Source organism: Sarcophilus harrisii, chromosome 4, assembly GCF_902635505.1.
Source record: "Sarcophilus harrisii chromosome 4, mSarHar1.11, whole genome shotgun sequence".
Taxonomy (NCBI): domain Eukaryota; kingdom Metazoa; phylum Chordata; class Mammalia; order Dasyuromorphia; family Dasyuridae; genus Sarcophilus; species Sarcophilus harrisii.
Window position 1 is genome coordinate 151,019,600 of NC_045429.1, and position 13,567 is coordinate 151,033,166.

Consider the following 13,567-nt stretch of genomic DNA (forward strand, 5'->3'; position numbering starts at 1 on the left):
TAAAAAATTTATATCAAACAGCATTTTCCCAGTATTTCCTCCCATCCCCCCTCCCCAAATAATTTCTAGTAAACAGCTAGGAACTTTCATCTATTAGTCCTTTGGACTACTAGGTGAAGGTGTGTATTGCATGTATTGAGCAAGGGACACTTGAAAGTAGAGGTTGTATAATTGGTTGATAGAGAACTTGGCCTGATTTGACTGGGAGAAATATAGAAGGGGAGCTAGAGAATAATATTTTCCTCTTTAAATGAAGAAAATTAAATAATTTCTGGTGATTTAATGACCTTCTTTGAGTTATTTTAGGCCCAATCTGCAGAGCAATAAGAAGTAATTGCAGGATATATGAGGAGAGAAATATGGTCCAAGTATGGATGAATTTGACCTTAACAGAAGCATCAGTATCTATCTACATGAAAGATGCAGTGGAATACAAGTGAAGAGAAATTAGCCAAAGTGAAATGGAAAATTGGGAGATTGAGTTAAGATTAAGACTGGTTCTTTAATATAGAAGAGATTCACTTGAGATAAAAACAGGAAAAATGAAAGGATTGGATGCTTGTAGCAAAGGATGATAAAGATAAAATACAACTAAGTTTTCTGTAATGGGTCAGTGAGCATTTATTACTATTTAGAATGTTCATGCATCTAATAATAGATACTAAGGATACAAAAGTCCTGAAGTTCCCTTTCCAATTCTGACTCCTATAATCCTTGTTCTCAATTATAATCCATTTGTAATCCACCATTGTAACATAAGAAGGTTATAGATGAAAAGTAAGAGAATAATTTACTTTTTAAAATTCAAATTTACTTTTTAATTGTATTTTTTGAGCAGCATGAGACTCAACACCATCACAACATCCAGTCTATTATTATCTATTAATTCATTTTTTGTCATTGTTATTTGTCCTTCCTTCTCAGAGAGGACCAATGCCATTATGAAGGGTGATATCTTGACTTGCAAGTGAATTGGATTTAAATGAGGCAGGATTGCTTAGAATCATCAACCTCATTCTCTCCTTCAGAGTAATCTGAATCCAGGAGCAAGATATAGGACAGTACTGCTGGAGATGACCACAGATACAGTGGGAGATCTTTTTTTGTATGATGCTTTATGGATTACACCAAGGTGCTTCACAAATGTTCCGTGGGGTAGCAGTGCAAGTATTCTTTCCATCTTTCAGATGAGGAAAATGTAATGTAGAAAGGCTAAATGACTTGTCCAATATGGAACTAGTGTCAGTACTAGAAACTCAGATCCTGGTTTTATAACTTTGGAATCCAGTTCTTCTTTCATTATGTGATGTCAATTAAAGGAGCACAAACAAAGGGAGAGAACTAAAGGAGGTTTGTTGGCTTGCATGGCTTAGGGAGAAGAGTTCATTTTAACATGAAGAGCTTATCCTAGTTAGAGAATCTGATTCAGGGAAGAGGTGAAATAAGAATGCAAAAAGCTTCCCTTGAATCCAGGTTGTACATATGTCTAAGGAAGGAAGGAAAGAATAATTCAAGCCTAAGATTGTAAAGGAAATAGTTTTGGGACTTAGGGAAGAAAAATTTCCCTATTAGAATTACAGTTGGCAGGATAAGTTGGGAGTCAAGAAGACTTGAATACAAATCCAGTCTCAGATACTAGCTGTGTGACTCAGGGCAAGTTATTTAACCTTTTAGATTTCCTAAATTATAAAAGAAGATTATAATAGCATTTATTTTCCACCATTTTATTGTGGTGATAAAATGAGATAATTGTAAAGTAATTAATACAGTATCTGGCACATGATAGGTGCTTAATAAATACTTATTTCCCTCTCTCCTCTTCTTCCCTTCCTTCCTCTTTCCCTCATTCCTCCCTCCCTCCCTCTTTCCTTCATTCCTTTGTTCCTTTCTTTTTTCCTATCTACCTTCTTTGCTACTTCCTTCCCTCTTTCCCTCCCTTCCTTTCTTCTTTCCTAGATATTTTCTTCTCTTCCTTGCTCTCTCTCAATCTACCTTCCTCTCTCTCTCTCAACCTATCTTCCTTTCTTCCTTCCTTCCTTTTTTCTTTCTTTTTTCCTTTCTTCGCCTCCTTTCTCTATCCTTCCCTCCTCCCCATGTTTAAAAGGACGGTATAAAGATTGACTGAGCATAAGGGATGCATTAGAGAGGAATCCGCAAAGGTCCCACATTTCCATATGCTTTATTGGAATTGGAGAGGGTCAACACTGATGGAGGAAGTCTCATGACTATGCTCATTAACTCTATTCCAAATGTGTTATAAGTGGTATAATGGATAGAGTACCAGATCTGGAGTCAGAAGACCTGACTTTAAATTCAGCCTTAGAAATGTACTACCTCTGCGACCCTGGGCAAGTATCACTTAACCCTTTTGTTCATTTTCCTCATGTATAAAATGAGCTGGAGAAAGAAATGGCAAGCACTCCAGTGTCTTTGCCAAGAAAACCCCAAATAGGGTCACAAACAATCAGACGTGACTGAAATGACTGAGCAATAATAACAACAATCTCAATTGGATCTTCATTGCTACATGCCAATTCTTATACTCTTTCTTGATTGCCTCTTTCTTCCCACTCATCATAGCATCTGTTACACACTTCTTTTCTCCTCAAGTCACCCCTCACACCTCCCCCCAGCCGAGGACCTTGCCTCATAATTTATGGAAAAAACGCAAAGCCATCTGTCATGAGTTAAAATCCCTTCTACAGGAAACCTTTCCTAATCCCTCTTGATTCTAGTACTTTCCCTCTGTTGGTTATTTTCTTTTTATCCTGTGTATAACTTGTTTGTACATAGTTGTTTATATTTGTTTCCCCCATTAGATCGAGAGCTCCTTGAGGGCAGGGACTGGCTTTTGACTTTCTTTGATCCCCATCCCTTAACACAGTGCCTGGCAAATAGTAAGTGTTCCTTAAATGTTAATTGACTACTTGATTTCAATCTGCCAATCAATCCACATGCATATATTAAGCTCCACTATCTGCCAGTAACTGACATATGCATTATAGATATTAACATGAAATCATCTCTTTCATTATCTGGGAACTTCTTCCTTCAACAGTCCTCTTAGTCTCCTAATATTTTAATTTTTCCATATTCTTTGTTTCTTTTCCCTATTATTTATAATCATTTCCAGTTAATACTTATTCTTAAAAAATCTTCACTTGATCCTACCATCTCTTCAAGTTATGTTTCTAGATGTCTGTTTCACAGCCAAACTACTAGGGGAAAAAAAGGAAATTTACATTTGTTGCCTCTACTTTTGCATCACCCACTCACTTTCCAGTCCCTTGTAATTCTCCAGTCATCCACATATCATTCAATTGAAACTGCTCTCTCTGAGGCCATCAGTGAACTCTTAATTGTCAAATTCATACCCAGTGTCTGTAATGTATTCCTTCTACGAAGCATAAATATTTGCTTCTGTTTTAGATAATCCCTAATTTCTTTCCAAATTCAGCTCAAATACCACTTCCTAAAGAAAGTCTCTATTGATCTTCTAGGTTGCTAGTGCTCTCTTTCCCTTTTTTATGTTTTATATTTAATTTTCTTTGTATAGACTATTTCTTCTCAGCAGAATATAAGCTTCTTGTAGACAGGGACTGTTATATTTTATTCTATTTCCAGCACCAACCATACTTCCTGGTACATAGTAAACACTTCACAAAGAATTTTGAAAGGATGAATTCATGAATCACAGTTCTGACTAGACAATTCTAAGGCACTGATGATGCAAAAAAATAAATATTAAGGCCCAGAATAAGAAAGAGAAAGTAAAGAAGGGGGGAGCTAATGAGAATGGCATATGGCCTCAGGATGTTTTGAAACTGTGATCTTTTAATGGTTTCATATATTACTCCTTCCCATAGCTAACATCATCATCATCATTCATGATTTACTCTGTAGTGGATTTGTTGTTAATAAATTCCTTTTAAAACCATTAAAATTATTGATGTGCCATTATCAGGGATTGGGGAGGGGTGAGAAAAAGGAAACGGCATTGTTCTTCCCTCTATAGGTCATCTGAGGACCAGGGTAATCCAGAATGCTACAGAAATAAATGACAACAAATCCTGAAGGCAGTACTAATGAGATAGAAAACTTGTAGGGAAAAATAATGGGATCTCAAGGGAACAAAACCTATAAAGCCATATACCCTATCAGTTTTGATTGAATCATCCTCAGTAAGATTCAGTTTAAAACCAGGATAATATAGTTTAATAGGTTTATTTCATAAAATTGTGTGCTTATGAAACGACTATGTTTAGTATTTTAAAATAAGGTCAAAAAGGCTGTAGTTCAATCTTATTTAAGAGGACCAGAGATAGTCTTGCGAATATGGCTTTTAGGCAATCATGGAGAGTGACTAAACAGAACAAAGTAACATAGTAGAGTTGTATACAAAGAAAAACAAATCATGAAATCTATTTTAACTATTGAGATACTCTTAAAAACATTGTTATATGTTCATCTATATGGTTATTGTTGCCGCAACAAGATAGTTTATTGTCAGGAGCTAGTAGCCACACATGCAACTGGTATTTTTTACGAATACAAGCTGATACTATTAAGACTGTTGACTTTGAAAAGAATGAAGTTTTAAAAAAAATATTTACTCATTTACATAGTGTTCATTCTTTGAAAAACTCAAGGTGCTGTTCAGGGAATTTTTAAATAGACAATTTAATTTAAACACTTAACCTATTCAACATTTTGGTAAGGCATTCAGCACTTAAGCCAGGCAAAGTGCTGAATGACTTAACCTATTGAGCTGGTGTTGGGAACAGAAGGAAAAATGAAGCCTGACCTGTTCCACTTTAGTGTCACAGAAAGCCGTATGAAGTCCTTTTTTCTTCCTTTCCTTTAAAATATTTACCTTAAAGTTATGCCCAATAAATTCCAATTCAGAAGTTAATATGGGGTTTTATTTTTTCCTGTGAGACATCAAAATAATAGCCTTTTCTTCCTTCTTTCCCCTAATGTGACAGTTTTGAAGAGAGTCACAGTGTGTGGTGGGGGAGGAGGTAAGGAAGAGCTTGTGACATGAGTGAAATTTTAGCCATTGCATAAAATGATAGGGTTTGGAAGATGTAAATAATGTGGTTTGGATGAATCCACCTACTAACTTCTTTGTAAAGCAGGTTTCTTAATTTCATCTTAGATGATCTTTGCTTTCTGCAATTTCTCATCCTCTGTCTACATAGATCATGGATGAGTATGTGGTATGTTTTTTTAATGAAAATGTATCTTGCACTGCCTCTGAGGTCATTCTATTACGGAATACTATTTTAGCTCCTCCCCCCTTTTTCTTTAAATACACACACACACACACACACACACACACACAAAACTAACAAGTTGTCAAGAAAACAATTTTTAGCATATTGTTCTATGAACTCTGTTTCTTTTGTCAATATGTCATGTATACTTGTAAATTTATAATGTAATATAATTTAATAGTGAATGACAGGATCCCTATTTTTGCGTGTGCTCAATGATCTACTTACAATATTTTATGACCACTTAAATTTTGCCTCCCCCCCTCTCTCACTAAAAAACTTTTATGGAGTTTTTATTTATTTTGCTCACATTCTCTGATATATTTCTTTGAGCTAAAGGACATAGAGTACCTATTACTGGTAGCATTTCTGAAGTTTCCTCTCATTGAAGATTTAGTCCATGTCAATATAGGGAACTATTAAACGGGTCACTAAGCTTGTCCTATATGTATGGATTCACTTTTAGATGAATCTAACTATTCAGCGGACTATTGAAATAAGTAGGGATCAAAATAGTTTTAAGTAGTCAACCATTATATATAATTGTTATATATAGCTATCTTAGTTATATATTATATTAAAAGCAGTAGTATATAAGTACCTTAGTAGTTTCATATAATCAAATTAGTCACATATTGTGTAACAAGTATTAGTATTAAAAATTGTAGTTATATTTTTTACCTATCTTAAACGTAAGTCTAGAAGCAGATTTTTGTATGCACTTGACTCATTTCCAGTCAGTAATACTCAGAATTGTTTATATTACACAACTAATTGTATGTAATGGCAGGCTAAATTCCTCTAAGTAAACAGGAAACTGATTGAGTGGGAGATGGGTATTTAATGATAGAATATAAGTTCTTTGAAAAAACAAGTTTCCCAAAAGTTTTGACCTGAATATTGTACATAATTGAAACCTTTAGTTTCATGTAAAATTCCCTATTCTGCTAAATATGTGCAAATATGCATTCTATTTGCCATTTTAAAAGTTAAAAATAAAAATTAATTTTAAAAAACTATCCATAAGTTTGGCATGAGGCCTCATGAAGCCCTATCAGTTTTAGAATACTGACATAAGAAACTGGAAGGAGAAGAACAAACAGATGAAAAAATTGAAAGATTTTTCTGAATTTCTATAACAAACTTTTTTTTCATTGATAACAGTGGAACCATCACATTTGAACTCTAACATCTCAGTCCCTGATGTACTATATGAGGAAATGGAAATGGCACCAAAAAGATGAAGATGGAGAAAAACAGCTGGACCCGACCAAGTACACACAGAGGAATTCCTTGATGGAGGCAACACAGTTTTAAAGGCATTAAGGGACTTATTTCCAAGGTATCTGAAAGAGGAGATTATACCACATATTTGAAAACAATTATGGGCAGTATTCAGTTTTTTGGTACTTCAGTGGATTTGTTTATTCATTATTGTGGACATTCCACAATATGAGAATTAGTAAAAAAAAATTTGAGTCCCTTCATGCCTTCTCATCTTGAATGATTTTTGTCCATGTTTCTCCCATAAATTCTCCAGGGAAGGGGTATCCAATGTGCTTTAGAATTATTTTGATGTCTTTATGATCTGTGAAAATCAATGCAATACTTGGGCAGTCTTTTCATTTCAAATCATGAAAATGACTCCTTCCCCCTTCCCCAAAGACAATCAAAACAGCATAAATAAAAATTAATTATACATCTATTTTCTATAAAATCTTAAGGAATATAAACTATTCTTATATCAAAAACATCCTTGATGAAAATATGAGGAGATAAAGAAAGAATTTTACAAATTATTTTCTGCAACCACTTACTTCTTTATGGTCACCCAATTAACTGAAAGGTTCAGAAAACAAAAGGCTACTTGGTATATTGCTTATGGATTATTAAAAAGTGATCTAGTAAAATAAAATTCTCTTCCAACAAAGTGTCTTTCCTGTTAGATGCAATAATAGAGACAACTTTGGTGATAATTATTGATATCAAAGAAGGCATATATAAAACAAAAAGATCTATACTTTCTTTTTTTTTATTTTTATTTAATAGCCTTTTATTTACAGGTTATATGCATGGGTAACTTTACAGCGTTAACAATTGCCAAACCTCTTGTTCCAATTTTTCACCTCTTACCACTCCCCCCGCCCCCAGATGGCAGGATGACCAGTAGATGTTAAATACATTAAAATATAAATTAGATACACAATAAGTATACATGACCAAAACATTATTTTGCTGTATAAAAAGAATCAGACTCTGAAATATTGTACAGTTAGCTTGTGAAGGAAATCAAAAATGCAGGTGGGCATAAATATAGGGATTGGGAATTCAATGTAATGGTTTTTAGTCATCTCCCAGAGTTCTTTTTCTGGGTATAGCTAGTTCAGTTCATTACTGCTCCATTAGAAATGATTTGGTTGATCTCGTTGCTGAGGATGGCCTGATCCATCAGAACTGGTCATCATCTAGTATTGTTGTTGAAGTATATAATGATCTCCTGGTCCTGCTCATTTCACTCAGCATCAGTTCGTGTAAGTCTCTCCAGGCCTTTCTGAAATCATCCTGTTGGTCATTTCTTACAGAACAGTAATATTCCATAATATTCATATACCACAATTTATTCAGCCATTCTCCAACTGATGGACATCCATTCAGTTTCCAGTTTCTAGCCACTACAAAAAGGGCTGCCACAAACATTCGTGCACATACAGGTCCCTTTCTCTTCTTTATAAAGATCTATACTTTCAAATGATGTTTCATGTTTTGAAGGATGTTCAGCGAATAATCCAAATGGATGAGGTCCTGCAGATATTCCTGTTTGCAGAAAACATTGTTCTGATTACACCAAGCCCAAGAGCACTACAGATCTTCTTAAGTGAGATCTATACTAGCTCAAAAAGAATTTGACCTAACAGTTAATAATAGAAAAATTCAGATAGATGAAGAATGCTTATTGTCAGACTATATAATGAGGCTGAATGGACTTCATAATTTGACTTATCAATTTTACTGTATTTTATATCTTGGGCAGACATTGTAGATGGACAGTGAGTTGGGCCCTGAACCGAATACAAAGAAGTTATCATTTGGAAAATTATGCAACATTTTGTACAATTTAAAACTGCTTCCTCATACAAAAATCCCATCTTCTTAACAAAAGTATTTTTTTCTCCTGTGATCCTGTATGTATCACAATATCTGAAGAATAAAAATTATTGGTGATCCAAAAGATGATGAAAATATGTATGATAGATGTAGATAAGCTGCTGTGTATTACTAATGACAAAATAAGAAACAAAATAAGCTATTCAATCAAAGAGTTGTATTACTGGAAAAGATGGTGAGTTGCTCTTGAATTGATTGTGAAGGTTAAAAGAGAGGCAGCCCATGGGTTGCATTTACTGTTCATTTAATGGTAAGAAACCTGGAAGAACATCTTCAGGGTACTGAGTGAACTTTTTTGTAGAGGATTTAGAAGATGATGGATAAGAGTCACAGAGGAAAGAAGTCATGTCATTTGAATCATTAGACAATAGTTTCCATATCAGTGAAATCAAGTCATTGAAGTATTGATATCTGTAAGCATAATAGAACATGAAATTATTCAAAGAAAATTCTATAAATTGAACTTTGTAATTCTTAATACTTATGATGATGATTATAGCTAACACATATTATTTTTATGTTTGCAAAACACCTTATAAATACTAATAATAATCCCAAAGTATAAACACAGCAGAGTTCCTGCAAATAAGACGGAATTAGATCACAAAACCCTTCTTGTCCTATGCTTTTGGGTATTCCTTAATAAGAAGCAATCCAGTGCAAAAAAAAAAAAAAGGGAAAGAATGGAGGTGAGGTAAAGAAGGTGCTCATTTGCCAAGCAGAAAAAAGTGAGGAGTTTCTTCTAACATAACTATTAAAGAACAGAAGACAAGAGGAATGACTACTTGTTAATTTGCCTGCCAGAAAAGAGAGAAAAGAAGGGCAAGTCCTATATGATTTTCCTTAATATCCCACAAAATTTAACCTAGTTCTCTCTTTTCAGCTTTTATTGCTGACTCCACAGTGCCCCCTGAGGGTATGAGGCAAAGTGGTGCAATCTTTATTTTCAATTCTTTACAATTATTTATAATTCTTTAGCAAATCTGTGGATACTCTCCTTTTCTGGAAAGGAAAAGAAAGGAAAGGGAAAGAGAGGAGAAGGAAAGGCAAAAGGAAGAGAGAGAGAGAGAAAGGAGAAGGAAAGAAAAAAGAAAGAGCATTATTTTGAATCTTCATTTTTGAAAACATCCCTCCCTCTATTACCTTTCCCTTCCCTTCTCTCCTCTTCTGCCTTTTTTTTTCATCCCACTCTTCTAACTAGTAAGTCATTCTTTATTATAAAGAATAAAAAAGGGAAGAGGTAAAAAGCAAATTGACAAGTTAAGCAACACAAAAAACAGTAGTATATGCAATGCTCCATACTCATAGTTCATCAAAGAAGAGATGGAGGTTACTTTTACTCATCTTTTCTCCAGGGCCACGTTGGGTCATTGTGGTTATACAGCAGTGAGAGGTAGGTACCTTGGCATAGTGAATGCAGAGGTAGTCTTTGCATCTCATCTTTGCTAAATTCTGGTTTTGTGACTCTTGGCAAGGCAATTAAATTCTTTGAGTCTAGGGAAACTCAGACAATAAGTTACATAGAAACTCTAAGACTTTTTATAGAGGAATCTTCTCAACTTGAATTTCCAGTGCCAGTGAATTCTGAGGAACCTAAAAAAACAAAAAAACAAAACAACCCTCACATGACAGTCAGTTTTATATTGCTTTTGTTCTTTCCATTTGCATTATTATAGTCATTTTATATATTAGTCTTCTGGTTCTGTTTGCTTCATTCTGTATCATATATATATGTCTTTCCATGCTTCTCTAATTATTCATATATATTATTTTTACAGGATATTCCATTGCATTCATGTATAATAGTTTGTTTAGCTATTCACCAACCGATGATGATCATGTTACTCTATTTTTATTTATATGTATTTCTACTTTTTTATTACTACAAAAAATACTCTGCATATTTTGGTTTATATGGAGTCTTTCTTTCTATCTTTGACTTCCTTGGGGTATATGTCTAACAATGAGATTTTTTGTCTTAAAGGCTATCTATATTTTTGCCACCTAAATTCAAATTGCTTTTTGGAATGGTTGGTACAATTCCAAATTCTGCTAACTATATGTTAATGGACTTGTTTTTATATATCCTCTCTAGCTGTGGAGTAAATGACCCTTACCCCTAATTCTTCTGTTATCTTTTCTAGTTTGCTGGCTTTGTGGTAAAATCTCAGAATTGTTTTGATTGTATTTCTCTTATCATAGTGATTTGGAGTGGCAGCTGTCCTTTAAAAACAAAATATGACCCATAAGCCCTCCAGGGAAGTCTAACCTTGTTAACTACAGAAAGTTGAATCCCAAATCTAGTCACAGAGACTATTGTTGCCTTCTCATCAGAGACCTATTGTTTTGCTTGGACCCAGAGAGAGAGAAGAATGTAATATTATCCCACCTCTCCCATTTCACATATCTAAAAGATAATGAATTATCAGCTAGTAATCTGCAATTTACAATTTTGCCAGAAGTAGATAGGTTGACCTGTTCTTAATAAGTGACCTTTCTAAAAATAGCTTGTTCAATAACCTATTTTGCCCTGAGTTTATAAAATATAAATGTGGAAGTTGTTATGACAAAATTCTAACTTCTCCCCCAAATCTCTTTACTAGGGTATAATTGTATATAGTAAATAATGTCAACACTGGTGAAATTAAACTAACATTTGATTATATTTAAAGTTGGGCTGGTTTGTTAGCTACCTATCATACTTCTGGGATAGGAATAGGAACTGGAATTGAGATTTTCATAGTGGAAACTCTCAGATGAGGAAACTCCCTCTATCAGACCAGATCAATATCTTGGCTATCACTTCTAGTCTTGTCTAGTCACTTCTAGAGCACTGAGAAGTCAAGTAATTACTCAAAGTCACACAGCTACTATATACCCAGGTCTTTCTAGTTTCAAGCACCACTTTCTATCCATTATACCAAGCTGCCTCTCTAATTCTGGGAGAATTTACTCTCATTCTATTTAAGACTCCAAGCAATATCATCTATATTTAAAAGTTCAGTAAAAAATAAAGTTCTTGATTTATAGCTATTTGATTCTAAATGATTCCTTATCAGAGGCATTCATTCAATGAACATTATTAAAAAACACTTTATGAATATTTCCTATATGAAAGGAAATTGATGTGGGGTATATAAAAATGAATGAACCTGTCTCGTCGGGGCAGTAAGACATGTACAGTATAACATCTATAAAACAAGATGGGATATGATAAGTGTTAGGAAAGAATTGTGTTGGCATTTTAAGACTTGGCCACCAAGTTGTAAATATTTTTAGCCACCTCAATTCAGTAAGGCTGTTTAGTAAGAATAGAATAGAATAAGAATAGAATGGATTAAGAACAGAAAAGTTTGCAGCTAGTATAATTGGAAAGTGTACATAAGTCAATGAAATCATAGCTTCTTCAGACATTAAACTAAATGTCCTTTAAGACCTTTAAATCTAACTTTGAACTGGAAATATTGGGGAAGGAATCATAGATGTTTGAGCTGGACTTTGAGTGATAGGTAGGTAGCATTTCGGCTAAGGAAAATAAGATGAAGAATATTCCAAGTTAGAGACATAGGTGTGATCAAAACCAGATAGGAAAGAAAGTGTGGATTGTGCTGGGCAATAACAAGTTCCACTTTGACTGAGGCATGGATTACATATAGGAGCATATAGCAGCGAGAGATTAAAGGTGAAAATGGAAAATTGACCCAGATTATGAAATGTGTTAATATTAGACTAAGGAGTCTGAAATTTTTTGTTAGATCCTGAGGAAATATCAGAAGAGTTTGTTTGTTTGTTTGTTTTTGTTTTATTTTGTTTGTAAAGAAGTGACATTATTAGAGCTGTGCAATGGGAAGAGTAATCAGACATTGGGTGACATGTCAGATATGACATGACATTTAGATATGGGAGAGTCTGGATGTTGAGAAGTCATACAGTCAGTAAGCACTTATTAAGACCTACCATGTTCCAGTGAACTAAGGCTAACTGCTTAAGCACTGGAGACACAATTATAAAAAATCAGTCCCTACTTTCAAGGAACTCGCAATATAATGGAAGAAGGTAACACACAAAAGAAAGCTAAAAAGTGGGAGGCAAAGAAGGTGTTCTAAACAAAGGGGTATAATGGAATTAAATTCAGAATAGTGCAGCCAGGTGGGAAATGAAGAGATGCATGATTGGGAAGCCCTTTATAAATAAAAACTTTTGGATGAATTATTTATTCTACCTTCTATCCTTCCAAAGAGAGGGGCAGAGTACACTGAGGGTACTGTTGATGTGTACAGTCTCACATTTAAAATGAGTAATGCACAGACCACCACTCAGACACTATCTATGATTTGGTGTAGGATCTTGTCTCCATCCACCCTTCCCATTCCATATATGTAATTCTGAACCTCTGATAGTGTTGTTCAGTCATTTCAGTCATGTCTGACTCCCCATTTGGAATTTTCTTGAAAAAGATCAGGAAGTGGTTTGCCATTTCCTTTTTCAGCTCATTTTATAGATGAGGAATTAAAGTAAACAGGGTTAAGTCACTTGTCCAGTGGCATATAGCTAGTGAGTGTCCAAGTCTAGATTTGAACTCAAGGAGATAAGTCTTCCTTACTTTAGGCCTGCCACTCTATCCATTATACCACCTAGCTGCCCCAGGTAGCCTCATCCTGCCCTGAACATGTTTCTTCTTAAAATGTTTGAGCCTTGAAGTTCCTGGAATAATCTTAAACTCCTTGCTAAGGATTCCAGGCTTTATGATGGCAAAATTGGGAAAGTAATTCACCAGCTGTTTCCTCACGTAGTCAAATTCCTTTCCTGAAGGTATTTTAAATCAACTAAATTAGATACATCAATTAGGGTATTGCTATGTTTTGTTCATAAATACTATAGAAAGCATCATACTATTCCAGATCTCCAAATTCATCTCTGTAGGGAGCTCCCTGGCTATGAAACTATTTCTTCTACTTCGGATCATTTTTTTCTGTAAGTACTCTGCGATCCAGAGAAGGTACATGATTTGTCCAGGGCAACACAGCTGGCATATTTCAGAGGTAGAACGTACACCCAATTCATTGTTGGCTCCAAGGCTGGCTTTCTTTCTCTTTTCTATATCATGCTGCCTTTCAGATGGAGTC

The 13,567-nt window shown here is 34.5% G+C and overlaps 1 protein-coding gene across 1 annotated transcript in view; it reads left to right on the forward strand.

The window, feature by feature from the left end:
- The window catches only part of HIVEP2 (HIVEP zinc finger 2), a 201,635-nt gene that overhangs the window by 115,942 nt on the left and 72,126 nt on the right, over nt 1-13,567 (forward strand). The window contains exon 3 of the mRNA XM_003769514.4: nt 6,441-6,618. The gene's annotated coding sequence lies outside the window, so the exon portion shown is untranslated. The remainder of the gene's footprint in view (nt 1-6,440; nt 6,619-13,567) is intronic.